This window comes from Chelonia mydas, chromosome 2 (assembly GCF_015237465.2).
Source record: "Chelonia mydas isolate rCheMyd1 chromosome 2, rCheMyd1.pri.v2, whole genome shotgun sequence".
Classification (NCBI taxonomy): Eukaryota; Metazoa; Chordata; order Testudines; family Cheloniidae; genus Chelonia; species Chelonia mydas.
Genome location: NC_057850.1, coordinates 211,672,091 through 211,698,207, shown reverse-complemented (window position 1 = coordinate 211,698,207; position 26,117 = coordinate 211,672,091). Strand labels below are relative to the sequence as shown.

Genomic DNA, 26,117 nt, shown 5'->3' with positions numbered 1-26,117 from the left:
CAGGTGAGATTCTAGAGCAGGGAACCACTTGGCAGAGGGCCTAGGCAGGGGAAAAGTCAAACAATTTTTGTTGACCTTTCATTTTATGTTGAAAGAGGAGAGCCAGAATAAACATACTTTAAATTAAAGCATAATTAGATTTATCTTTGTTTGTGTGCTGTTTCTTTTCCAAAGCTTCCTATCATTTTAATCTCAGATATGCTAACCCTCCCTGATTTTCCACAGTCCTCCTGATTTTTACATGTAATTACTAATTCAGGTTTAAATCTAATAATTTTGCAAGTGCATACACACACATCTATACATTTTATGTGTGTGTTTCTGTGTGTGCGGGTGCTTGCAAAATTAGTACATTTAAACCTAAATTAGTGGTTGGTGTGTATGTATCTATGTGTCTGCATGTGTCACGCATCACCACTCAGGTCCAACACATAGTCCCTGTGACACATGTGCAGACAGCACAGTGAGGGTCTGGTAGGAGGCAAGCCATGGCAATTTGAATGCAGTGGTGAGCTGCTGGATTCATTGTCCAAGCCCCAGGCTGTGTGTTGCTCTCTAACTGTCCTGTGTGCACACCAAAGGACCTATGTTTATATGCTCTGGGCCCCTAGTGTGCTCCAGCATGGTCCACGTGGGGCAGTTAGTGAATGATGTACAGCCTGTGGCTTGGGCGGTGAATTCAGCACCCCAATCACAATGACTTACCTCCTGTCAGACACTCACTGCATAGCCTGCAAGAGAGGAACAGCCAGAGCAAAGGGAGGAGGTGGCGAGAGGGAACACAACAGAGGAGGGAGAAGAGGAGGATCATCCCAGGAAGGAGGTTGAGGTCCAGGACTGGCTGAGATAATTAAGGGCCATAGGAGTGCAACTTTCCTAGGGCCCATCCTCCAATTCTCCCTGGTGGGAGTGGGGGTGAAGGGCACAATGCGGGGTGGAGGCAGTCTCCCTCCTTGTCTATAGACAGGGAAAGGGAGAGAGCGATCCTGGGTTCCTTGGGGAAGGAGGGAGGAGATAGGTCCAAGCAACCTCCCTAAAATTTTGCATTAATTTTCCTTAAAGTCTGAGATCAAGGCTGGCATCTCTATAATGTCCAGGTGCCTGGGAGAACTCTGGTGTTCTGGCCAAATTCTAATTGGGGTAATTATTCTGCCTAGGACAATTTTGTGAGCAATTTCAATTGGATATGACATTCACTTATTTTCCTAAAATGAGGAGCAGTGCTTCTGTGCACATTTAATGAGTTGATTTGTTCCACCCCAGTGGTGTGTACATTTCAGCAGAAGTTGCAGTGCTTATTATATGTATGGTTTATAATGTCTGTATAGCTCTTTGGGATTCTTTGGAATAAGAGATGGAATTTAAATGTATAGTAAATTCATCATTATCATAAGTAAACTAGGTGTGCGAGTATGTAGAGTGTCATTGATGAACACATGGGAGGTGTGAACGAGTTCAGATAAAACAAGACTTTTCTAAGGTTCAAAGGAGCACTATTATTTGTTTGTCAAAGTCACATCACTATGCTTCCTAGTTTCATCTTTTCTCTTGAGCAGATTAATGGGATGGGATATGTGGGAGCTATTATTATATGGGTCTGGTTTTATTATCCTACACATGTTTTCTGTTTTTATTTTTAAAAATCTGGAAGTGCCTAGAGTTTTAGATAAAACTGAAATAAACTAGAACTGGAAATGGAAATATTATGTGAAGAAAAATTATGGGCCAAAGCCTGCTCCATGACTCAAAGCCCATGGCATTTCCTGAGGGGGACACTCTGCCCTTAGGCCAGATGTAAAGTAGCTACATGACTGCCAAATTCCTCCCTTGGCCAGGGGTAGAGCCTTTGACTTCGCTCCCCAACTCCTGTGTATGAATTACAGAGTGGTAAGGGAAAAGCATCAAAGACAAGCAGTGCCTTCTTTGACCCCCATTTGGAGGGAAGATTCATCATCTCCTAGCAATCAAAGCGGTTAGGATCAGACAGCCAGCTGTCCCATCTCTGAAACCTCCCTCTCCCATACAGGCCATAAGTCCCGCAGAAAGCTTTATTTCAGTGAATATCATTAACATTAAATAACGATCCCTTTTTTAAAATGACAGACATTCTTATAGTCTAATACCAATATGGGAAGTGCTGTGTAGAGAAGGAAGAGGTTTCAGTTGGAACAAAGAGACTGAAGGTGAAGCTTTCAGTTACTTTCATGGCATTCATTGCTTTCCACTCTCCCAACTGTGATATGAACTGTATTTTCATTAACATTGGCATGGCTCTTTGAATTCCCCAAGAGGTCGCTGAATTTTTAATTTCTGTGAGAAGGATGAAAAATCCCAATTATTTTATAGGAAGGCAAATCTTGCTGCTCCATGATCATTTCCAAACTTCTCTCTCTGAGTCATCAGTAGCAATTGAGATGGAGGGGTCAATTGAAGGGAAATGATCAAATCTAGAGGCACAGTTTATAGGTATCTGGGGAAATGAGAAAACTGCAGCACATCCCAGTGTAAGTAATGATTTGCACTAAACAAAAAGGTTGGTTACAACTGAAAATTTGTCTTTAATCCTTTAATTCTCTTTACATTTTCTCTTCCTCCTTCAGCTCTCCGCACCTTCAGATGCCCTCCGCTCTCCACCCACAAATGGCATCAATTGACAATATTTTCTCACATGATACAATTTCAGTCTTTGATAATATCATTGCCTAAATACAGAACCAAGCGCCAAACATGTATTTGGTTTTGATTGTACAGTATTGATACAGTAACATTTGCATTATTAAAATCTCTTCTTCAGGTCAGTGAACCGAGCACAACAGGACAGTAAACCAATATACTGAGCCCATAATTAAAAAAGACAGTATTATACTGATTCATACTATGTCTTGTAGTGGCTGAAAGTAATGTACATTTGTGAAGGATAGAACTCTGTTTACAATTGCACCTACAGAGTTTTGAATGAACTAGGGCTGTCAAGCAATTAAAAAAATTAATCATGATTAATCGCACGATTAATAGCACTGTTAAACAATAATAAAATACCATTTATTTAAATATTTTTGGATGTTTTCTACATTTTCAAATATATTAAGTTCAATTACAACACAGAATACAAAGTGTACAGTGCTCACTTTATATTTTTGCTTACAAGTATTTGCACTGTAAGAAACCAAAAGAAATCGTATTTTTCAATTCATCTAATACAAGTACTGTAGTGCAATGTCTTTATCATGAAAGTTGAACTTACACATTTAGAATTATGTACAAAAAAACTTCATTCAAAAATAAAACAATGTAAAATGTTAGAGACTGCAAGTCCACTCAGTCCTACTTCTTGTCCGATGAAGTGAGCTGTAGCTCACGAAAGCTTATGCTCAGATAAATTTGTTAGTCTCTAAGGTGCCACAAGTACTCCTTTTCTTTTTTCAGACAAACAAGTTTGTTTACATTTGCAGGAGATAATGCTGCCCACTTCTTGTTTACAATGTCACCTGAAAGTGAGAACAGGCATTCTTGTTGCACTGTTGTAGCCAGAATTGCAAGATATTTATGTGCCAGATGCACTAAAGATTCATATGTCCCTTCATGCTTCAACCACCATTCCAGGGGACATGCATCCATGCTGATGATGGGTTCTAATCGATAACAATCCAAAGCAATGCGGACCGATGTGTGTTCATTTTCATTATCTGAGTCAGATGCCACCAGCAGAAGGCTGATTTTCCTTTCTAGTGGTTTAGGTTCTATAGTTTCCCCATAGGAGTGTTGCTCTTTTAAAACTTCTGAAAACATGCTCCACAGCTCATCCCTCTCAAATTCTGGAAGGCACTTCTTAAACCTTGGGTTGAGTGCTGTAGCTATCTTTAGAAATCTCACATTGGTACCTTCTTTGTGTTTTGTGAAATCTCCAGTGAAAGTGTTCTTAAAATGAACAACATGTGCTGGGTCATCATCCGAGACTGCTGTAACATGAAATATATGGCAGAATGTGGGTAAAACAGAGCAGGGGACATACAATTCTCCACCGAGGAGTTCAGTCACAAATTTAATTAATGTATTATTTTTGTAACAAGCGTCATCAGCATGGAAGCATGTTCTCTGGAATGGTGCTGGAAGCATGAAGGGGCATACGAATGTTTAGCATATCTGGCACGTAAATACCTTGCAATGCCGGCTACAAAAGTGCCATGCAAATGCCTGTTCTCACCTTCTGGTGACATTGTAAATAAGAAGAGGGCAACATTTTCTCCTGTAAATGTAAACAGACTTGTTTCTCTTAGTTATTGGCTGAACAGGAAGTAGGACTAAGTGGACTTGTAGGCTCTAATGTTTCACACTGGGTTTTTCTGAGTGCAGTTATGTAACAAAAAAATCTTCATTTGTAAGTTGCACTTTCACAACAAAGAAATTGCACTACAGTACTTGTATGAGGTGAATTGAAAAATACTATTTATTTTATCATTTTACAGTGCAAATATTTGCAATAAAAATATACACTTTGATTTCAATTACAACACAGAATACAATATATATGAAAATGTAGAAAAACATCCAAAATATTTAATGCATAATCAATTGGTATTCTATTCTTTAACAGTGTAATTAAAACTGCAATTAATCACGATTAATTTTTTGAGTTAATTGCGTGAGTTAACTGTGATTAATTGACAGCCCTAGAATGAACATAATTCAGTACATTGACTGATCCATTAGATTTCATAGCTGTAGGCTATATTTGCCCCTGTGTGCTTTTTTTCTAAGCAAACCTGAAGATGTGATTTCTACACGGAGAGGTGGTCTCCCAGTATATTGTAGTGATTTCAGTAATGCACCACACTTAATATTTCACATGACAAATTTATAAGTCAAATAGGAGCCTGCTTAAGTGCCCACCCAAGAGTAAGGAGGTTTAAGGTGTTTCTGTCACCCTTGCACTGGCTACCCACATTATGAGTTGCAACTTCCCCTTTCATTTACGAGTTGAGCAGTGGATGAGCAGGGCTGGGGAATGGGCACATGGTTGGTTCTGTCCCCACAATGTGCCAGCCACCACAGCTGAGCCATAACAGAGAGAGAAGTAGCCTGCTCCAGGAAAAGGGTTGGCAAAGTATACTTTCCCCTGGAACAAGGGAGTGTCACACTGCCTGGAGTGGCTCACGAGTGAGAATACCAACCTCAGGGCAGACAGTTAAGAAGCAGGACACAAATTGGTTGTGAGTTCTGTACTTAGATTTCACCAACCAAGTGACAAATGTAAACTCCTCAGGCACTATACAGCCTTAACATGGAGTCACAGACAGTCCTCTTGGGTATTCCAATCTATCTTGCCATCCAGGAAAGCTTGACTCTGATAGAGGTCACTTAACACCAAAGATCACAAAATATGCAGGTTACTCCCAGTCCCAAAGGACTAGTCACTTACCCCAGGTCCTTAGATCTTACATCAAAGATAACACGTGTAGCCAATTCTATGATAAACTAACTAAGGATTTTATTACTAAGAAAAATAAATGAGAGTTATTTACAAGGTTAAAATAGATAAACATGCACACACAAATGAGCTGCAGTCTTAGGTTTCATATGTGATAGAGCTGATGCAAATATGCCAGCTCTATAAATCCTTTAGGACTAAACCAAATTAATCTTGGGGATCTCTTGCTTATGTTTAGGAATTTCTGCCCATTAGAGTCCAAACAGCACAAAAAGACCCTAATTACTTCTGCTGAGGGATTTTTATCCCCATCTCCCTAGAGTCCAAGCTGATGGGACATCGTTCTGCACATCCCCCTCTTCATGGGTGTGCTGGGAGCAATCAACCAAGTCCTTGTTCTTTTATAGCTTACAAGGGCTAATTTGGACTCAATAGGACTTTCTGATGGGCCGAGATAATCCCTCCTCATGGGTGCAAGACAGTATTTCACACTTTTGTGATGTTTCTTTCGTGACTGGATTTACAGTTTCAGAACAAACATTTATAATGTGGGTTACAGTTATTATAACTGAGATTAATGCGTGCAGCAACTTACAAGCATTTCATAAAGTCTAAACACATTGTTACAAGCCTAATACCCATTTCAGCAATACTAACACACAGGCAAGTCAGACTAATTTCCAGCTATGTATTTGATGGTGTTCTCTTGAGGCCTAGGGACCTAGGATTGAGCTTGCACCTGGTCTACCAGCATCACAGGAGGAAGCAAGGACTCTCTTAGTCAATGGAGGATCCTTGGTCTGCTCCGGGGCAGTGCAATATTGCACTGCACTTACATCATTTCAAATGGCCAAAGCCTGCTTTAAAAAGAGAAACCCATGGCCCATGTGCATATTTACTTATGAAGTCCTTAATCCTGCATGTTACTCTGCGTAAGCCACATAGAGCTTCCTGGAGGATCAGCACCTGTGTTTGCAGATACAATGAACTTGAACTTAACTCTTGGAACTTCCTTCTCTGTTGCCTTCTTTGAGCCTTCATGGTTGGTGCAATTGTAACTATGGCAAAAGCGAAGGTTGTCCCATGTTCACTCTATGCCCTTACCTGAATCTGTGAACTCTTCACAGCTGGCCTGCATCCATCCAGATTGGATCAATGGGGTGGTACCTTATTTGCGGCACATATCTGCCTGGCCATGTTGCTCAGTCTAGGTGCAGAAAGACTTACTTCCATTTCTGTCCTTACGGTGACATCCTGATGGGAAGAGGAGCCTGGTCATACAACAGCAATTCATGGTCACACTCTAGTTGGCAATTGACTTCGGTGGACTCTCCTTGGAACACGTGGATGTCATTTTTTTTCAAAATGAAGCCCTCCAAAATTCCTTTCAAGTTTATGATTCCTTTCTCTAGTCCCATCAGGTTGGTTACAACCACAGCATGTAGCATTGTTAACTGAGCCCACAACCACACAGTTGACAGGTGTTACGGAACTCACAGGGGCTGGGGCAAAGAGCTGTGAGAATATTATGGGACTGAACATAAATGTAGGACCACATGCATAATCTAACCTTATGGAAAACAAAGTTGTGACAATTAGCCATTCCAAATAACCAAGGAGTCAGTGTCATTAGAGTGTGCTTTTTTTTTTTTTTACAATGTATTTTTCAGTTTATTCTATCCTTAATGTGGTAAAGTACCTCTCATTAACAATAGTAATTGTAGGCACTGAGGAAAGAATGTTCAATGCATAGCATATTCACTTCTTCTCTTATAATGTACAACAATACACATTCTTGTTTGTTTGTTTGTTTGACTTGTTTTTTAACTTTATTGGTTTGGTTGAAAATTCAAGCCTTTTTTAACTAACAGGGCATTTCTGGGAGCATGATACTGTATACCAATGACTAAGAGAACTTCATAGACCTATATATTTTGTATGGACTTTAAAGGAAATAAAAAAATACAAAGATGAGGCAAAAAAACAAAAATTGGGCAACTGGCATGGGATCAATGGCCAGCATTACCCAAACTCCTGTTTTTAAAGAAGTGCCGAACCTCACAATCTTAAACTGAAAAATGGAAGATGGGCAAAGTTTGTGTGAAGAAGATGATCTGAAAGGGTAATTAAAAGCTTTGACTTTTTATTTGGGAAATAAATCCTCATTTTGATCGAAGAGTGCAGAATCTAAAGAAATGGATATTGTTGAAGAGTTTGCTTTTGAGGTGCCTTTGAAGAAATGTTGCTTTCCTGAATTTACTGTGTATATTTAGAAAAGCATGGCATTTTAATATTCTCTGAGATCTAAGAATAAACACAGTCTTATTTCAAGTTTTGGAGTGTTAGAAAAGTGTCTATGACCAGTGTCTATGACCAGTCTCTTCATGCTTTTCAATGCTCAAAACATATTCAAATGTACAAATCCAATAATTTAATTGCAATAACAAACTCAGTGATGTGTGTTTATCTTACTTTTACACACAGGGATTTACTAAAAATCACCTTATGGAAAAGTAGTTCTATGTGCTAAAATTCAAACTCAATGGAACACTACACAGAAAAGTTATTAAAATCAAATGGTTCCTTTAAACTTTAAATTCAAACTCAGCGCACCAGCTAATCCAAAATGAAATTAAGTGAAATGTCCCTTTGGGAAACTGTAAAACTATTGCACTCAGGAAAAATGTTTAATGATGAATCAAAATATGAAATTTTTTTGTGAAAAATGAATTTTTTAATTAACCATTTCCATTCAAAATGAACTGCTGCAAAGGGCACATTTTTAAAAATCATTTGAATAGCTTTTAACCTCTTGTCTCTATTTTTTTTTATTGGCTTGTCTAATTTCAAAAGACAAATCAGCTCCTTCAAACTTTCTGTTTACTGACATTTTCATATTATACAAAATACAAATGTCAAACCTATAACAGTACAATCTTATTACTAATATCCAATTCTGACTTATGCTTTTTAAGCTAATAGTAATGTGTCAGAGAAAACACCCTGTCTCCTTCTTATAGGGGCAGGTCTTCCATTGAAATCAAAGGAGCTATGACAATTTATATCAGTTGAGGATCTGCCCATAGTCTCTACAGGTAATCTTAGCATTAATAAAACTTTTAACACCATCCATTATTGTTCTCCAAGAGAGCTACGTGTTAGCAAACAAAGTAAGGGAGAAGACAAAATAAAAGTTGGATCAGAGCCATTTGAATAAACATAATTAAGCTGCTCTAGAAGGCTTTTGCCTTCCTTTGTCGACTTCTTGGCACATTTGAGATCCACTACTCCAGAATAAGGATGGCAACATCTGTAGGTGTGGTTGGTTTCATTAGTTGTGAAGTTTAGGGTGTGTACCACTGACATTTGAATTCTTCAATTATTATATGATATTAATGGGAAATGACCTCTCCAATGCCAAGAAGCAACTTTTGCTGATACAGTGGTACTGTCTGTTTAGTCAGTCTAATCCACCTATCAAGACCGTGGTAGTTAGGTGCCACTGGCATGCTACTACAATTTCAACTTTAAAATAACTCTTCTGTGCCTAAAGTAACTGTAATAACACAAATTTTACCAATGAGCACAGGAAGTGGGTGAGTATACTGACCAGTATGTTGCTACTTTTCAGGAACTTATTGTATGTCAGCACTAGAATTGTCTAAAAAGATTATTCAGATTAGCTCCTGTAGGGGGAAAAAACACCATACCACTCTTACTTAAGCTATTACTGCTTAAGCCATAAGTGACGTTATGAAAAGTTATATGTATTGGTCACCAAATTGGCACAGGCTAAAATAATTTTTCAGGGAACTACAGACTGCACCCAAACACCAAAACCATTAATACTACAATTTTTAGAGGTGCAGAGATGAAGAAGTAAAGATGGTGGTAAAGGCAGTATACTTCTTTAGTAAGTACTATGCATTTTATCCTCCCCCATTGTATCAACCAAAGTCATTCTTCCATTGTGGATACTCTTACAAATGCTAGTTATATAGGATGTTCTGAAAAACAGGCCTAATGCCATCAGTGTGGACAGATACAGCATTTCTCTAAAGAATGCCATACTTGCTACTCCCAAAATCAGGTATGTGAAGTCCCTGGCTCCCTATAATGTTATTGTTTTGTGTGTGCAGATAATTGCAGTTCTCCTTACCCTGTTCATAAACTTCTTTGTCACGCTCTCAGTTGTACTGCTGGAAGACAGCCACACTCCACTGATCCGATGTGAGATGTTGGTCTAGCTCTGTTATTTATGATTGAATCTACTTACCTTTCATATTCAGAATGCATCCTGGCAGGTGCTAAAGGTGAATCCTGTATCTTTCTAAGGGACTTTTGGTCAGGGATCAAGATGAATTTTTCTGGTTCAACAACAACAACAAAAAAGTATTTGTGTAATTTAATTACTCCCAAAATAATGCCTAATATCCCTGTCTTTGAGAGGGACTTTCAGCCTTTGATAATGTTAAGGAAGCAATTGCGTTAGGCATATGTGCAACTACTGCTCCCATCCCTCCTAAAGAGCCACTGCACATTAACAGTGAGAGAAGTTATGTATTAAATTGGAACTATTTGTTGTTTCTCTCTTTATTTATTTGTATTCTCATGGTGCTTAACAGAGTTAACTGAGATTGGAGCTCCATTGCACTAAGCACTGTACAAATACATAATGAGCAACTGCCTCGGCACTGAAGAATTTATAGTCCACACAGATCAAATAGGCACATACAGGTGAGGTGGCATGTTCAAGGTAATAGAACAAATTAATGGCAAAGATGGGATGAGAACCCAAATCTTCTCTTTGTTAGTCTCATTCTCTGACCAGTAGACCAAACTTTACGGAGTCACACCCATATAACTTTTTTAACATTGGGATGATTAAGGTTTATACAGTGCAAATAAACAATCCATAATATTCAATATTACCAAAAAAAATTATCTCAGCTCTGAAACATTTTTGGTTACAGCTATATTCTGAATGGCTTCATATTTACTATCCTCCCAAATACCTAGAAACGGCACACTTTTATCAATTAAACCTTATTTTTGCAATTTTTTTTTCAAGTTTCTTACATGTTCCCTTTGATCTCTCCCAGGCTGTGACGGGTGGTACCTCCCACCCTCAGAGATCCGCGTGTTTCGGTGGGAATCCCCGCTGACCAAGTGGCAGACCACTCCGCCACTGTTAGGGCTCCGGGTGGGGCCCAGTGGAGTCAGGCGGGCTTGGGCCCCCCCTACTGGGGCCGCCACCCCCCGGTGTCGATCTCCAGGTGCTGGCTGCTAGGACATACTACCCTGCATTTGAAGGCAGTTATATTGACTCTGGCCACTAAGCCACTCTACCCTTCTATTGACCCTGGCCATCGGGCCACGCTTCCCAGCCAACAAGGGGAGCCCTATTCACTCGGCCCATCGGGCCATGCTTCCCGGAAGACAAGGGGAGTTCTGTCGACTCTGGCCATTGGATTACTCAGCCCGGTGGCTAAGCGCAACCATATTGACTTAACTGTGGGGTTACCACACCCATACTCCACCCAAGGATGACGAGGGGTACTGGCCCTGTTACACAGGCATAAATATGCCATCTAAATAACACATTACACAATTTAGCCCCTTAATCACCTACCCCACGATTCCTTGAAACACTGCCGCTGCACTATCTATATCTTATCTCACTTAACCTTTCCTGAACAGCCCTTGTGTGTGTTCACAGAAAGGAAATTATTTAACCTGGCTCTTCTTTGGAAAGGTCAGTTGTGGTAAACTTCACCTCTTCTGCCAGTTTAGTAATTAAGCTTTTTGGTTAGGGGATTTAAAAAGGGATTTCCACTTTTTTTCATTTTTGGATCATACACTATTTCTGCAGCCCATTTGTTGAACTCCATGGCTGAAATTATTCCATGTTTTTGAATTTCTGCTAACACTTTTTTTGCTGGGTTCTTGGAAAGCACAAAGCACAGAATGAGCCCGTAGAAATTTAGGAATGGCATCTTCAGCTACAAGTAGCTTTACCCTTCAACCTTTTCCTCTCCCTGTGCTTGAATTAAATACAGAGTTGTACTCTGCTTTTCATTTCTGCAGTGAATGTAACACCTGGTACACTGAACTCCGATCCAATGCAAGCTTGTTATGCCAATTTCTGCTAAGTAGGCTTCCTTACATTTTAATCTCTCCCTGACTATAGTTTTTTTTCAAAACAACATCCATTTCTCTCAATATACTATTAGTAGAGTTTCATATTTGTATGTATTAAGAAGCCACAGATACTGTATCACTATTCAACATACACTGCCCCTGGTTGAAGAAACACTGTTCTAGCTGATGCTGTATCCCCACACAGTGGAGACATGGGGCCATCCAATTTACTGTTGTGTGGTGAACATGTCATTTACTTTGCCTGTGAACTTCATCCCATGTGTGGCAAGTTGGCAAAAGAGCCCCCTTTCTTTTTTTACTTTTAGAGCATTTTTCTTTGTAGACTTGAACACTAATGGGGTTTATCTCCTAATTGCCCTGAGACCACTTCCTCTCAGTTCCCCAAAAATTCATTTTGGCTCCAGTCTCATCACTCAGGTTCCTTTCTTTGGCATACAGCAAAGTTATGATAAGTTGATCAGACTCAAGCATAGGAGGAGGGTATAAGGCATACCACACATCCAAAGTTACACAGAAAACTTCTTCCTTCACATATGTTTACACATTACATTGCATTGGCTATACATTGCATTACACTTTTGGGAATTGGCTTGGTTACTTTGTAGGAACCAGTACCCAGCCAGCTCTGTCCATTCACTGTTCACGTACAACTTTATCTTAACCTCATTTTACATTCCAGGCTGATCTTGTCTGTTGGTTCCCTGGGTGTTCCCCCTGACTTTAGCTAGTACAGACATTCTGTCTCTTACTTTACTGACCCATTTACCTATCTTAGTTAGCACAGATATTCTGTTGCCAGCTTGCTGATCCATTTACCTCCCTAATTCTGTCTCCCAAGAAATGAGCCCTCAGCTGTGTCTAATGACTCATGTCAAGCCAGGCCTACCCTTTATCCTCAATACAAAATGAGGTCTAAAGGCTTCTGGCAGAAATTTGACAAAATATGATAGGTAGTGAAAAGTTTCTTAAAGCTGGCTAGAAAGAGGGTTTTTTTCCCCCTCATTTGCTTCCTTAAATGGAACGCAAATCTTTGATCTAGAAAGCTTTTTGGGAATGGTACGTAAGTCAGACTGTGATTGACCTTTGCATAGGTGCTTTTCTGAATCTTTGAGAGATTCAGCTTTTGTATTATAAGCTGTAAAGACTCTCAGCAAAGTATAAAAACTTGCCTTTGAAATGTATTTTATACTATTCTTTAACCTGCCCAAAGTAGATTATTAAAATCAGTTGATTAAGTTGTTTCATGCTATAACACAAACAGATGTCCAAATTAGAGATTTCAAAAGTGCCAAAATGTAGTGCCAATGAATACCCTAATGTGCAATACAGTCCTGTGCTCTCTCTGAATGAATGTCTGTCCTTGATATCAAAACATGTAGCAAGGTTGCTGGATGCAAGTGGGATTCATAGCTATGGCAGTGCAGATTTACATTAGAGGGAGATCCCTTTAACTAAAATCCTTTAAAAATATGTAGTAACTAAATGTGCCTCTGGTTTCTTTTCTGCACAGCGCCCTCTTTGGAGTAATATATCATCTCAGCACCTTATTCTGATGTATAACTCAAATACATCATCAGACTGAGCAGTGTTTCAAATGATTTATAATCCTAGTAAATCGTTAGAGTGAGGCACACTGATGATGTATTATTCAAAGATGGTGCCAGATGGGTAAGAAGGCTTTAAAAGCTGATTCAATGGAATTAGAGGACAAAGCCGCTAACACAAGCACATTTACATGATCCTGGAGGCTGTTTTCCTTAAATTTCATGGGATTGTGGATGCCAAATTAGTCTATAGGTGCTACTGACTATTGTTCCCCAGTTTTTCAGTGCTTGGTCTGAACTTCATCAGATAATGAAGAATTGATCTGCTGATGCTTTTAAATAACTGCACAGTATATACAAATATATGATGTGAAAACAGCGTGAAGGATTTGACTGAGTGACATGGGAATTCAGAGCTAAGACCTCCATCAGCACCTCACACTGACGTTCTGAGGTACAGCAACACAAGGGGGATTGTGCATGGAGTTATGTACCTGGAGTACCAAGACACAGTAAGAGGGAGTTAAGGTGGGTTAGGAGTCATTTCTGCACCACTGAAGTCAATAGCAGTTTTGCCACTGATTTTAAAAAGCAATTGGATCAGCACTTTAAGTAAGAATTCCCCTCCCCCATTTCTATTTGTGTAGCGGCCTCAAAGAATTTGAGTATAAGGTAGAATTCTATTTACAAGTCTTTGGGACAAGAATTTGACCACAATAATTTAAGAATACCTAGGTAAGTGAGAGGTAATTGTAATACTTTTTGTAGCCATTTATTTCTTGCTATTATAAATTACTTTTTATCCTATTCTAGGGCACACAGTACAGATCCACTCTACAAAGCACTGTTGTCAAGGAAAATAAAATGGGAAACTGGCATGACAAACATTGACAAGCTAGTTATACTTAACGGTGGCAGTTGCTGTTTATAGAGCAACACACCACAGAGTGTTTCATAACTTCTGTAAATAAAATGTATTATGCTATCCTACCAGGTTCATTCTGCAGTAACTTTTCACAGATATTTCTGATGTGAATGGATCTGATCCATTTACCACCCCTCAACTTTCATTTTAAAAATCCATTTGCCAGTGGATTTTCCCCACAAGTTTATATTTATTGTTAAACCCATTACAGCTGACCACATAGAAAACCAGTGCACATGTGTGACAGAATGTATCCCTGTGTCCACACTATTCACACTATTGTAATAATCTTTGTACAAAGTCTGCGTTCCGAGGTATCATTTGAAAACTGGTAATTTGCTGATCGTTATTGTCCTGGTAAAATATGTGTGGCAAAACTGTATATGAAGTTTTAATATTTCCCTGTATGATATTAACACATGTTCCAAACCACAGCCCTACCCAAGAAGAAGTTGGCAAATGGATCTGTCCTAACAAAGGAATATGTGCTCTGTTCAATTTGCATTTAAGCAGTAAGCAGAGTCATCAAGCAGGTAGAGGAGACAAAGAAAGCTGAAACAGGTGAGGGGAAAAAAAAAGCAGGGAATACCCATCCACCTTTTCTCTCCTGGAAATGTTTTTCAAAAGGGGGACTGAAACGATAAAAAGGATGGGGAAACACCCCAAGGCGCGCGCGCTTGCTCTCTCTCTCTCTCTCTGCCTTTGCCCATGGCATTCATGGCACCTGAATCAACCAAGAAAACATTCATTATATTCTGGAAAAAGGAGTCCTGACCTAAGAAGTTTGGTTAGTAAAACTGATGAAAGCGTGTGGTGAAAAGAAATTGCTTTGAATTTAACATAGTTTGTTACGTTAGGCACCGGCTGCATTTTATCTTTATTTTTCTTGTAACCATTTCTGACCTTTAGGCCTCATTACTTGTTGTCACTTAATATCTCTCTCTTTGTAGTTAATAAACTTGCGTTATTGTTTTATCTAATCCAGTGAGTTTACACTGAAGCGTTTGGGAAACTCCATTTGGGATGGCAAGTTGTGTGCATATTATTTCTATTAAAGGAATAACAGACTTTATATAAACTTGCATTGTACAAAGAGGGCAGATAGTACAGGACTTCAGGAGAAAAATCTAAGATTGGGAGTGTGTTGGGGCCACCCAGCAATATAACCGAGGCTGGTAAAAGCCCAGGTGTGGCTAGATGGCTGCCACATACAGCTGGGAGTGACTTGCATGCTGGAGGTTGTTTGTGAGCAGTCCAGACTGGAAGCTACTGCAGCAAAGCACTGTAAAGGGCACTCCAAGTTAGACGGGAGGGGTGACACAACTACTTATTCGTCTGGATTGTATGCTTGTATATCACAACATGGATGTCAGGAAATGGTTGATCTCTTGCAGTGCACACTTATCTTCTGTTTTCAAGGAGGAAAGTACATGTAACAAAAGAAATTGTAGGGATATTTTCCAGGTAATAAAGTTACATCTTCATAGGTTAGCATAAGTTTGGATAATAGGCGGATTTCCTGGAAGGAGCTTTGACTTAAACTCTGCATTTTTATCTAAATCTATAAGCAATTGCAACTGCCCGTGGAAATTCCAGATTTAGGATGGGCTCCAAAGCTGCCTCTTCTAGACCATTGTCAAGCAAATATTAGGCCACCTCTTTTGCTATTTGTTGTGCAATTTTGTGTGTTTTTCAACTCATTTATCATTTTTAATACTGTTCAGAGAAAAAGTACTTTGATTTTTCAGGGACTTGCGTAAGTTCATAAATTGAGCTTGGTGCAATTCAGACACAGACCATGTGAAGGGGTGTACCCGGCCCTTTGAGATTCCCTGCTGGAGGCCCCACAGTCCTACTACACCCTGCCCCAGGAAAGGAGCAGTGAAGGTGAGTACTTCAGGCCTGCCTAGAAAGGCTGCAGGGAAGCAACCAATCAGAACTTACCTGTTTCAGCTAAAAGGCACTGCAGGGCCTGAGCAGGTCAGTTCCTGGATGGGACCAGAGGAGCAATGAAAGGGGCTCTGCTCTGGCCAGAGGAGTTCAGTGGGCTGATTTACTGGCCCTGGGAATGAGAAGACCTGACAACTGTAACCCTAAGGTAACGGGTGAAAGGAAAGGGGCTACATGGGAAAAGGCATAGGAAATAACAGCAGTGAGATGGAGACAGTGGTATGTAGTTGCTATGTATAGGGTCCCTGGGTTGGGACTCAGAGTAGTGGGTGGGCCAGGGTTCTCCCACCAACCAGTGCTGGAGTGGCCTAGGCCCTGAAAAGGGGACATGGCTCGTTTTTAAAAGCCCAAGAAAAGGGGCTAGACTTAAAGGACCTGAAGATGCGGCTGAAGATCCTGGTGAAGGTAGATAGTTTTGTTGGACCCTTTTGCTACCCCAGAATGGGTTCATCCATTTGACTGTGTGACTTGGCTGGAAGGCAGAGCCACTGAAGACCTACTAAGCAAATCGACAGCCAAATGGAATTCCAGAAAAAAAAAAAGATAACAGCACCACACCCAGATAACAGGAGTCATTGACAAGAGGTGAGAGACCCCCGTCACAGACCCCAGTTAAATTCAGGAGGTTTACATTCCAGAAGGCACCAGATATGAATTATATTGATCTCTTCATGGATCAGTGTCAGCGCTTGAAACTTTAGTCCATACCATTTATGGCCCTGATTGATCCCCAATGGGCTAAAAAGGACAATATTTGTACTATGTTGCATAACATGTGACTCCTGATGGGAAATTTTCCTTCAGTGGTGGGCAGGAGGCAGTACTCTTTCCTAGTGTTTCAGGGGAAGGTAGTGCTAACTAAGATCTTTCTAGCAGTTCCAACTGGAGAAGGTTGCATGGGAGAGGTTTAGAATCTGCACATCTCTCAGATGCCTTGTCTCTACCCCCTCCCTTCATTGCCTTCCTCAATTTGAGGCTGTGCTGCCTGTCTAAAGGTCTCTCATGAGAGTGGAAGCTGTCGCTGCCAACTTCCCTTCAGGTGGATTTGCTGTCACTGGGGACCACAGCTTGCGTTCCATGGGCAGGGAATGAATTGAGCATAATTATAGGCAAGATTATGGATGAAAAGACTTTGCATGTGGAAATGTCCACAGTTTGTCTTTCAGTTTGGGCCTTGCTTGTCCACTGATGGGCAGGTGGTGACTCATAAATTGTGAGTGTCAAACCTCAAGAAGTTGTGTGTGTGGAGCTGGGCAACATATTTTGCATTTAATTTTTTTCAGCAAAAAAATGCAGATTTGGTGATACCAAAACATTTTTCAAATTGCATTTTGCTGATTGTTTTGATCTAACCCCCTTGCACAAAAAAAATAAAAGTCAAAATGAAGCATTTTTTATATTTTCTAAACCAAACATTTTGATCTTTTGCTTCAATACAACTTTTTGTTTCAAAATTTCCATTAAGGTTTAAAAAAAAACATTTTAAGTGATCAAAATTGAAATGAAACATTTTGATTTTTTCAAATGAAATGTTTCGTTTGACCCCAGATGTGTTCTTTAACTTCAATTCACCAAAAATTTCAAATAACTTTGTTATAAGTTCAACCCAAAACATTTTTTCTTATTTTTCAGAATTGCCTGTGAACCGAAAAATCAGTTATTTGTTCAGCTCGATTAGTCTTTCCATTTGTGCAGGGTCTTGATCTTGGGGTCTAGGTTTAGTCTTCATTTACATATATATAACATGGTGAACCTACTGGTGCATGCAGGTAATTGAAAGTGCATATGGAAAAATAGGCTTTGTGCATGAAAATTCTATCACTTGGGCGCACAGCTATTAGGGGACTAATCCAGACACCAGTGAAGTCAACAGAAGACTAAGTTCACCAAAAGTACACATGCAGGTGTACACATGTGGAAAATCACATGTACACACATAGATTATTTCTGTATTTCCAGATACTTATCTATAACCAGTTTTCAACCTTTCTTCTGAGGAATGGGCTGGAGCTCTTATGTGAGCCACATTTTTACTTTTCTGGCAATATTTCAGTAGTTACTTGTATTGCCAAAAAAATTGCAGTAATTTATTTATATTTTTAAATAACATCCAAACCTTTTGAGTTTGCCCATCATTGTGACTAATGCATTCATTTTATTTGTTTTATTGAATCAAAATTATGTTTGGAAACCACAGCTTTTGGGCAGCATTTAAATAATGAATATACTGAGAATGAAACAGAGACAGGTGCAATTTTCTGCTCTGTGTTCAAAGTTTGCAGTCATTGCAGATAAAGAAGCTGAGAGGAACCATAGCAATAGTAGTCCCAATGGGCTGCAATGAAAGAACAAATGTCAGCAACACCCAGTGTAGTGTTTTGGCTCCTTATTATGAAGAAAAAAACCTATTAAGACTTCCATGCAGATTTAAAGAGAAATGTCAGATATTATCATGATGTAATATCTGCCTGATTTCCCTATTTTGTTTATATGGAACAGCAATTTGTCTTTGTTTTGGGCTGGGTTTTTTATAATTTATTTAGTTTACAGATCAGCAGGGATTGCCTAGCTTTCTGAAAGTCATGCTGTATTGTTTTTATTTAATTTAATTATAGTGGCACCTGTCAGCGCCACTGAGACAATAGCTTGTTGGTGTTTCCAAACTAATTTCAAAGATTTATAACTCACCTATACTGCAAACTCTGGTCCCAGGTCTGGATTTTGGATTCCCCAAAGTCAGGAGATCTTCTGATTCAGAACTTCAAAACTTGACCCTTTATAAATATGGGAACCATAGATCTGGAGCTTAGAATTTAATCCTTCCCAATGTTCAAGGATGTTCATTCTGAGCACAAAGACTTTGGGGAATTATTATTTTAATTACTGAATTCTTTTTTAATAATTTGCGGTCAATCATTTTTTGTAATTGGGCATTTTTAAAGCCACAACTTAAAATAAATGCAAACTGAAATTTTATAACAGAAATTACTTTTACTATATATTGAAGTAATTAGATAGAAAGCATTTTTCAATTTTCAAACTAGGTTACCTCCAAAAAGCTCATTCTGATTTTCCCATTCTCCAATGGAGCAAACTCAAACCATTGTATCATAGTGAGGTGTGATCATAGTGAGGTATGTAGGATTTGAGACTCCCTTGGAAGTCATTTAGACAAAAAAAGAACTCATCTATCTCAAATATAGCAAGAGATCTAAAACGGCCCCCATCTGATAAAACGTAGGCCTGGTCTACACTGGGGATTGGGGAATCAATCTAAGTTAAGCAACTTCAGCTACGTGAATACTCACCGCGGCATCTTCACTGTGGTGAGTTGACTGCTGATGCTCCCCTGTCTACTTTGCCTGCGCCTCTCACTCTGGTGAAGTACCTCAGTTGACAGGAGAGCGCTTGGTGGTCGATTTATTGCACCTAGATTAGACGCGATAAATCGACCCCTGCTGGATTGATCGCAGCCCATTGATCCAGCAGGTAATGTAGACAAGCTCTTAGTCACTGAGGAGCTACAGCTCTGGCAGGGTAAAGGGGTCTTTCTATTAATGAGAATCAGGCCTTGAATCTCATTAGTTCTCTCATGTTTTGTGATGACTGTATTGTTCTCAGCATTTACATGACTCTCATTATTTCCAAAACATTATACAGCAAGAATTAGCTGATTATCCCAGATAACATACATACTAATGATTCCCTACAACAGACATATGAGGAAGGCAAATGGGCATTACTATCACCCATTCATTTCAGGACAGCAGGGAAGAGTCCCTAAGCCAAGACAAATAACTATTTTCTTTCTTTTGCTTGTAGGAACATGTAGGTGGCATGCCAAAAAATAACTGAACATTCTCTTGTGCTGGGATCAATCTGCCATTTCCACCACCGTAGTAAGAGCAGCAGTAGGAATGCATCGCAGCTTCAGGGGTAGTAGGCAGTGTTACTGCAAAAAATGTGTTGGAGAGACCCTAGGATAACTTGACTATCACCCCCTTTAATCTATCCCTCTCGAGGTATGGGTTTCCAGGGCAGTTAAGGAAATACTAAAGGACTCGGATAATAAATAAATTCCAATAAAACGATTAACAGACAGTATTCTTTCCAAAAACAAAGTATCTTTTATTAATGTAGCTAATAATCCCTACGACAATATATTCTAAAAATTAAAATCAGATGCAAATCCCTTATTACAAGTTAAAGAGCATTTAAACCACAATAGCGTACAGTTTGAATGATTCTAAATGATGAATTTGTCCTGTTCTGTTCATTCCCTCTGTAGCATCTAGTACTGGCCACTGTCGGAAGACAGGATACTGGGCTAGATGGACCATTGGTCTGACCCAATATGGCCGTTCTTATCTTATGAGAAAGGTTATTTATATTGCACATAATGGAATTTGTTTTTATCTTCATCCTTTTAAGAAAATCCTAAACAACATATATTTTGGTTGTAAAGTCAAGCACTCGAAAATTGGGGAACAGCAGATTTATGGTTTCCTATGCAACCTGGATTCAAATCTCTTGTGCAAAGATACAGTCTTTAATTAAATGATCACATGCTATTTTTTCCCCCACAGGACCCCTATTTCATTTAGTGCACAGGATGCATAATGGGACCAAATTAAGGTTGCACAGGAAACTGCAAATCTGGCATTTCTTAACCCTTTAGGTGTTTGACTTTGCAACATAAATAAGCTCCTTTTAATTTATTTATGTATGTTATTGAATACGTGCATTACACTAGTGTTCTGAGGCCCTAATCAAAAGTGGACCCCCACTGTCATGTCAAACACCTATGAAGGCTTGAGCTCCACTCCAAAGAGTGTACCCTTCCACAACACCATAATTCTGTGCCTGTCATGTACTTGTACACATCAGGGTGCGGGGCTGCTACTAACAGGTCAGACTTCTGTACCAGATGTAGACTGGCTACACAGTTTCCATTATAGAGAGAGATACAAAAGCTGTGTTCTCTTTAAGATACTTAAATGCACTGCCAGGCATAGCTGTTACCAGCTCAGGTAAAAAATGTTACACACTGTGCCTCTTAATGGCTGAACATTATAGTACAGTTTTAGCATTCCTTTTTTGACTGACATGGAGAGGGAGAAGAACCATGGCCCCATTGCTTTCCTGTCTTCTTTGGAGTCGTTGGACCAGAAGCTACATTTCTGAACACTGTGGTCCCTCCCCACTGGATCCAACACCTGCACCAGGGGATTAAAGGGAGAGGTTTTATTCACATTCCTCCTTGTTTTCACACTGCAAAAAAAAAAAAAAAAGGACAATCAGTCCGTGATTGAAGGGGGTGGGGGGAGAATGTGGGAAACTATTCAGTGGCCTTTACCTACTGCATTCAGTGGGGAAGAGTTCTACAGGAGCTTCATTCCCCCCCAGTATTGAGGGGAGAAGGTTAAAGGAGGAATGAGGCTATTGAAATTACAATTACATAGATCAAATCCACTTAATGGCCTGTCTGCTGCTGCTTTGTAGGCTTGACTGTACTTCAGGAGTTAACCTTGAACATCTCCCACAGAGTGAGATTTCAGTCTAAGTAAATATCAGGAGGCAAATCAGTTAGGAAGATACAAATGTACTGAAACACAAACAGCAACATTTGAAGCATATTACATAATTGTACAAAAGTTAATTGGGATATTAAGACAGCTTTTTTCTTTTGCTACATGAAACTAACTTTCAGTGACACATTGTGGTAGTAAGCCCCTCTAGGAAAGACCTTCCTAGAGATCATAGAACATCAGGGTTGGAAGGGACCTCAGGAGGTCATCTAGTCCAACGCCCTGCTCAAGGCAGGACCAATCCCCAAATCCCTAAATGGCCCCCTCAAGCATTGAAGGCACAACCCTGGGTTTAGCAGGCCAATGCTCAAACCACTGAGCTATCCCTCCCCCTATGGAAGGGATATGGACTGGTCTTGCAGGTAATATGCAGTTGGCTTTTCCTCAGATCTACTGCTTGCCAAGCTAGTCTACAATCCCTAATAATTCCTTTGCTGTAGGATCTTACTGCCCCTGAAAGTTTGGAGGAAGAACTGCCATGTGATGTTTCCAACCACCTCTTCTGGCTGGTGGGGGTGAGGGGGAGTGACCATTATCTCATCCCCTCTATGCCCTCTGGAAAAGATGAACCAGCAGCTGCTGATGACAAATTCCAGAACAAAATTTTAAAATTAAGGATGCCATATATAAAATAACAACTCAGTGTCTTTATTTCTGAAAGTGGTTGTGTATCCTTTCATCTGCAAAGCTTTGTCCTCATTCCAGTCACAGCTCTGTAATGCCTCCAGTGCTGCTTTGTTCATGATTCCCAGAATCTCATGTCAGGAAATCTGTGGTTCCCTAAAATGATCATAGGTACAGTATATACCTTTTGGGATTTTTTCTGGGTGGGTGGGGGGGAGAAGGGAGAATGTGGGATTGGGTTTTTTTACTGAAGTTCAGTTATATCTCTAAGACAGATGCCTGTGATTACTGAAATTCAGGGCTCTAAAGCTTCCTTCTTAAATGATTTAGCAATATTATCATCATGAAAGGTTTATAGGAATAACCTTTTGGTAGATCACAACACGCATAGCAATATCTATTTTAGAACATGTTGCAACCATTTTTGCTGCCCGTGTGGACATGGTCTAATGGTCCAGAAGTTGGAACTTCATTAAACAACTTAGATTTATAACAGAAGAGGGAGCAAGAGAAAATGTAATCTTTTTTTACATATTTATTAAAGAAATATTCTCTGCTTTATCTGATTAAGGTTGGAGACTTCCAGTTTGTAGGAAGTGAAGGAAAGAAGGAGGAATAGCTTCCAGGAATAGCCCCATCAAATGGAAGGGGGAGGGGAGAGCACCACTCATAGCAGCCAAAGGGACAGATACATTATAGTGTTCTTTGAAGCATGTTGGAAGGGAAATTGTACTGCAAAGCTCTGCAGCTACAGAAAGGAATCAGAATAGGACCCCTTCTTTTCAGCAATCTGGAAAAGAAGAGAGTAGATAACTCTTTCTTACCCTTGCTGTATACAGGCAATGTGATGTGGTTAGAAGGCTGGTAAGAAAATCTTTCTCCCAGACTCATTTCTTTTTTCCTCCTCACCTCAGAGCTGAGGTGATGCAATTTCTTCCTTGTTTATGTTTCTCACCCTCACCTCTCTGCTCTTCTATGCTACCTTGGATTACCTCTCCTCACATCCCCCTCCCCAAGGTTTTGCCATATTAATAAATATTGAAAGTTTATTTTTTAACAAAGGGTAAAATAATCTGACTTTAAAACAGTGACAGTGAGTTTCAAGGACACAAGAACTTTCCTCTTTGCAGCCTGCCTGGACAAGATTTATGTCCCTATGTAACCTGCATACCTATATAGTGCAGCATTTCATGTTTAAGGCCAAAGAATGAGCGAGAAGCAGGTGAGAAGAAGACACAGATAGGTTTGTGTGTCTCTGCAGAGAGCATACCAAGGCAAGTCAGCTAGAAAGGTCCAGAATCATCCAGAACTAGAGTGGCAATTACTAGAGTAGCTGTTTTTGAAACTGTATAGAAAGTTTCCATTTAGGGCAAACAATTTTGCAGGCCCCACATATATTCACAGTCTGAGAGCGGAGCCTATCAAAGATTGGGAGTGGGTGGGGGGGTGGTATAAGGATAAGCACAGGTTCAAGAGATGTCTTCTGTCAGGGTTGGAGCCAATACCTGTATGATTTTGGATACAGGTGAGTGTTATTCTTGCTTTACTTACTAAGGAAGTCCTCAGTTAGAATAACATATGGTCCATTGCAGTGTACTCTATGGATCTAGGAGAGCTGAGAGGGGAGTGTCATGATCTCTGGGTAGTTTGCCTCTTCTGAGACCCATTTGCATGCTCCCAAGTGTACCCCTTTTAAGTGGCAGGCCCATGCCTCCACTTCTCTTTGGGGTGGGAACCTGGGATCCAACCATTCTCTGACTAGCTGTCTGGGTTACACCGCCCTGGGTATCAACTGTGATACCTAGCAGGCACAACAGGCCTGGATCTTGCAAGAGTTTCTGTCTGGAATCCATGGACACTAATAATATGCAGTGACACAGAAGCAGCTTTTTGGCAACAAAGCTATTTTGCCAAAAAATACACAGCATTCTGAGAAATAGATTTAAAACAATAGAGACCTATATACACACACTGTCTTACCTAGGTTTGGCATTCCCTTCAATCCCCTAGGAGCATGTTTGTTGCCTTGGTGACTCCTGGTCTCCAGGGGACAAGTTACAACCTTCTTGCTGCAGGCCCCTGACTCTCAGGCTATCAGCTTGCATCATCTGATAACCATTTCTCTCACTCCCTTTCTGTAGGGTGGATCATCTCACAGATCAGTGTTTTATGATCTCTAGATTCTCAGCCTTGGCAAACCAGCTATGTAATCAGGATTGGATCCTTACCTAGGCAATCATCCTGCTTGGTTTCATTAACAATTCCTTTTGATCTAACTCAACAGGAAGTGAACCATCATAAGCAACCACCCAGAGGCATGAACAATATTCATACAAAATACTACAGATATTAACCAGCTCTTCACAAGGTGCGTTTGTTGCCCCTAGAGGTAGAGACTGCAGAGGCTATGGAATTTGCATTTAGCTATTAGCTAACTGCTTTTAAATTGGGAATTTGTCTCAGTTAAAAAGAGAACAAAGAGGCAGAAGTTAGTGAGGGTTTGTAGATCCTTATTTGGTTCAACGAGTTTATGGGGGAAAGATACTGCCCTATAGATAGGGAGCCCTGTAGAAATCGAGGGAAATGTGTTTTTATATGCTGAACTCAATACCTGTGTCACTTTGGATACAGGATACAGATTTTCTTTTTCACCAAAAACCAAGGAGACTAGTCGACTGTTAACTCCAGGATTACTATGCTGCTAGCACGAAGGATCCCTGGACTTTTGTTTGATGACAAGTCTAAAGTGTTTGGTAAAAAGAACTTGAAATGCTGCCATTCTTGTCAAGTTCTGAAGAGAAACCAGGTGACACACACTACCAGTTAAGGCCATCCAACAGAGTCTGAGAAACCATCTGTCAGAGAAGAGCAGAGGAGGATGTGTTTATATATGTGTGCTAAAAAGTGTAGAAGAGTTAATGATATGTTACACTGAGCCATGTACAACAGCGGCAAAGTGGTGGAAGTCAAAATTGTGGGGTACTTTCTCTCTGAAGCGGCCTGGGAGCTGTTTGTGAAGCATGTGGGAGATACACAGAGGTACAGATAACAAATACTGTATCTGATTACTATCATACTATTATACACAGGTGCAAAGAGTTAACATAGTCCTTTGGGGATGTGTTACACATTTGCAGGAAGGAAGACAATGGTTCTACATAGCCAAAACAATACAGGCATCAAGACCTGTTCTGTCCAACTTCAAAGTGGGGGCACAGTCACTCCCAGTGTAGGACAGAACCAGGTCCCTAATAGGGCTGTGGAGAAACCAGCTAAAGATTATTGACTTGCAAATGATTTTGACCAGCTGTAGTGAACACAGAGGACTTGAGAAGGAGAAAATCCCCAGGAAGGGACAAAATGCTAGAAAGGGTTGTTGAAAGGAGACTGTCTCTAGCATGGGGAGAGGAGATCAGAACCAGCAGAGAAGGCTGGATGGGAGAAAAAGGATCCTGGACTCCTTGGAACAACAGTGACAAACACCCACAGGGCTCTCAGGAGGGTTAAGGAGAATGAGGCAGGGTCTTGCGTGCAGGTGTTTGTTGTTTTATTTCCATAGATCTGTATGTTGTTAGTGCTTGGTCTATGAATAAAGAGTGTTTGTTTTACAAAGGAATTTCTCAAGTCTGTGGCCCTTGCTTTAACTGTCAAATAGTCCTCAGAGTCAAACTGTCCATGAGGGTGGAGCTCTCAGGAAGGCATTTCTGAGCAATTGAGGAGCCTGGGGGAGGGTGGTCAGCACAGATATTCTGGCTTAGGGCAGCAAGACCATGAAGTCCCACATCTCAAGAAAGGGTACAAGACAGTTGTCTGTACACTAGGAGTGTGCCTGAGAAGCCAGACTAAGGGACACTGCGTGGAAACCACTTAGATCCAATAAGTTTTAAAGCACAGGT

The 26,117-nt window shown here is 40.2% G+C and overlaps 1 long non-coding RNA gene across 1 annotated transcript in view; it reads left to right on the top strand.

Annotated features, from left to right (window-relative positions):
• Positions 1-25,690, top strand: part of LOC122464340 — a 32,959-nt gene extending 7,269 nt beyond the window's left edge. Inside the window, exons 2-3 of the long non-coding RNA XR_006288283.1 lie at positions 24,506-24,589; positions 24,853-25,690. This is a non-coding gene — a long non-coding RNA (uncharacterized LOC122464340). The remainder of the gene's footprint in view (positions 1-24,505; positions 24,590-24,852) is intronic.
• Positions 25,691-26,117: the final 427 nt, after the last annotated feature.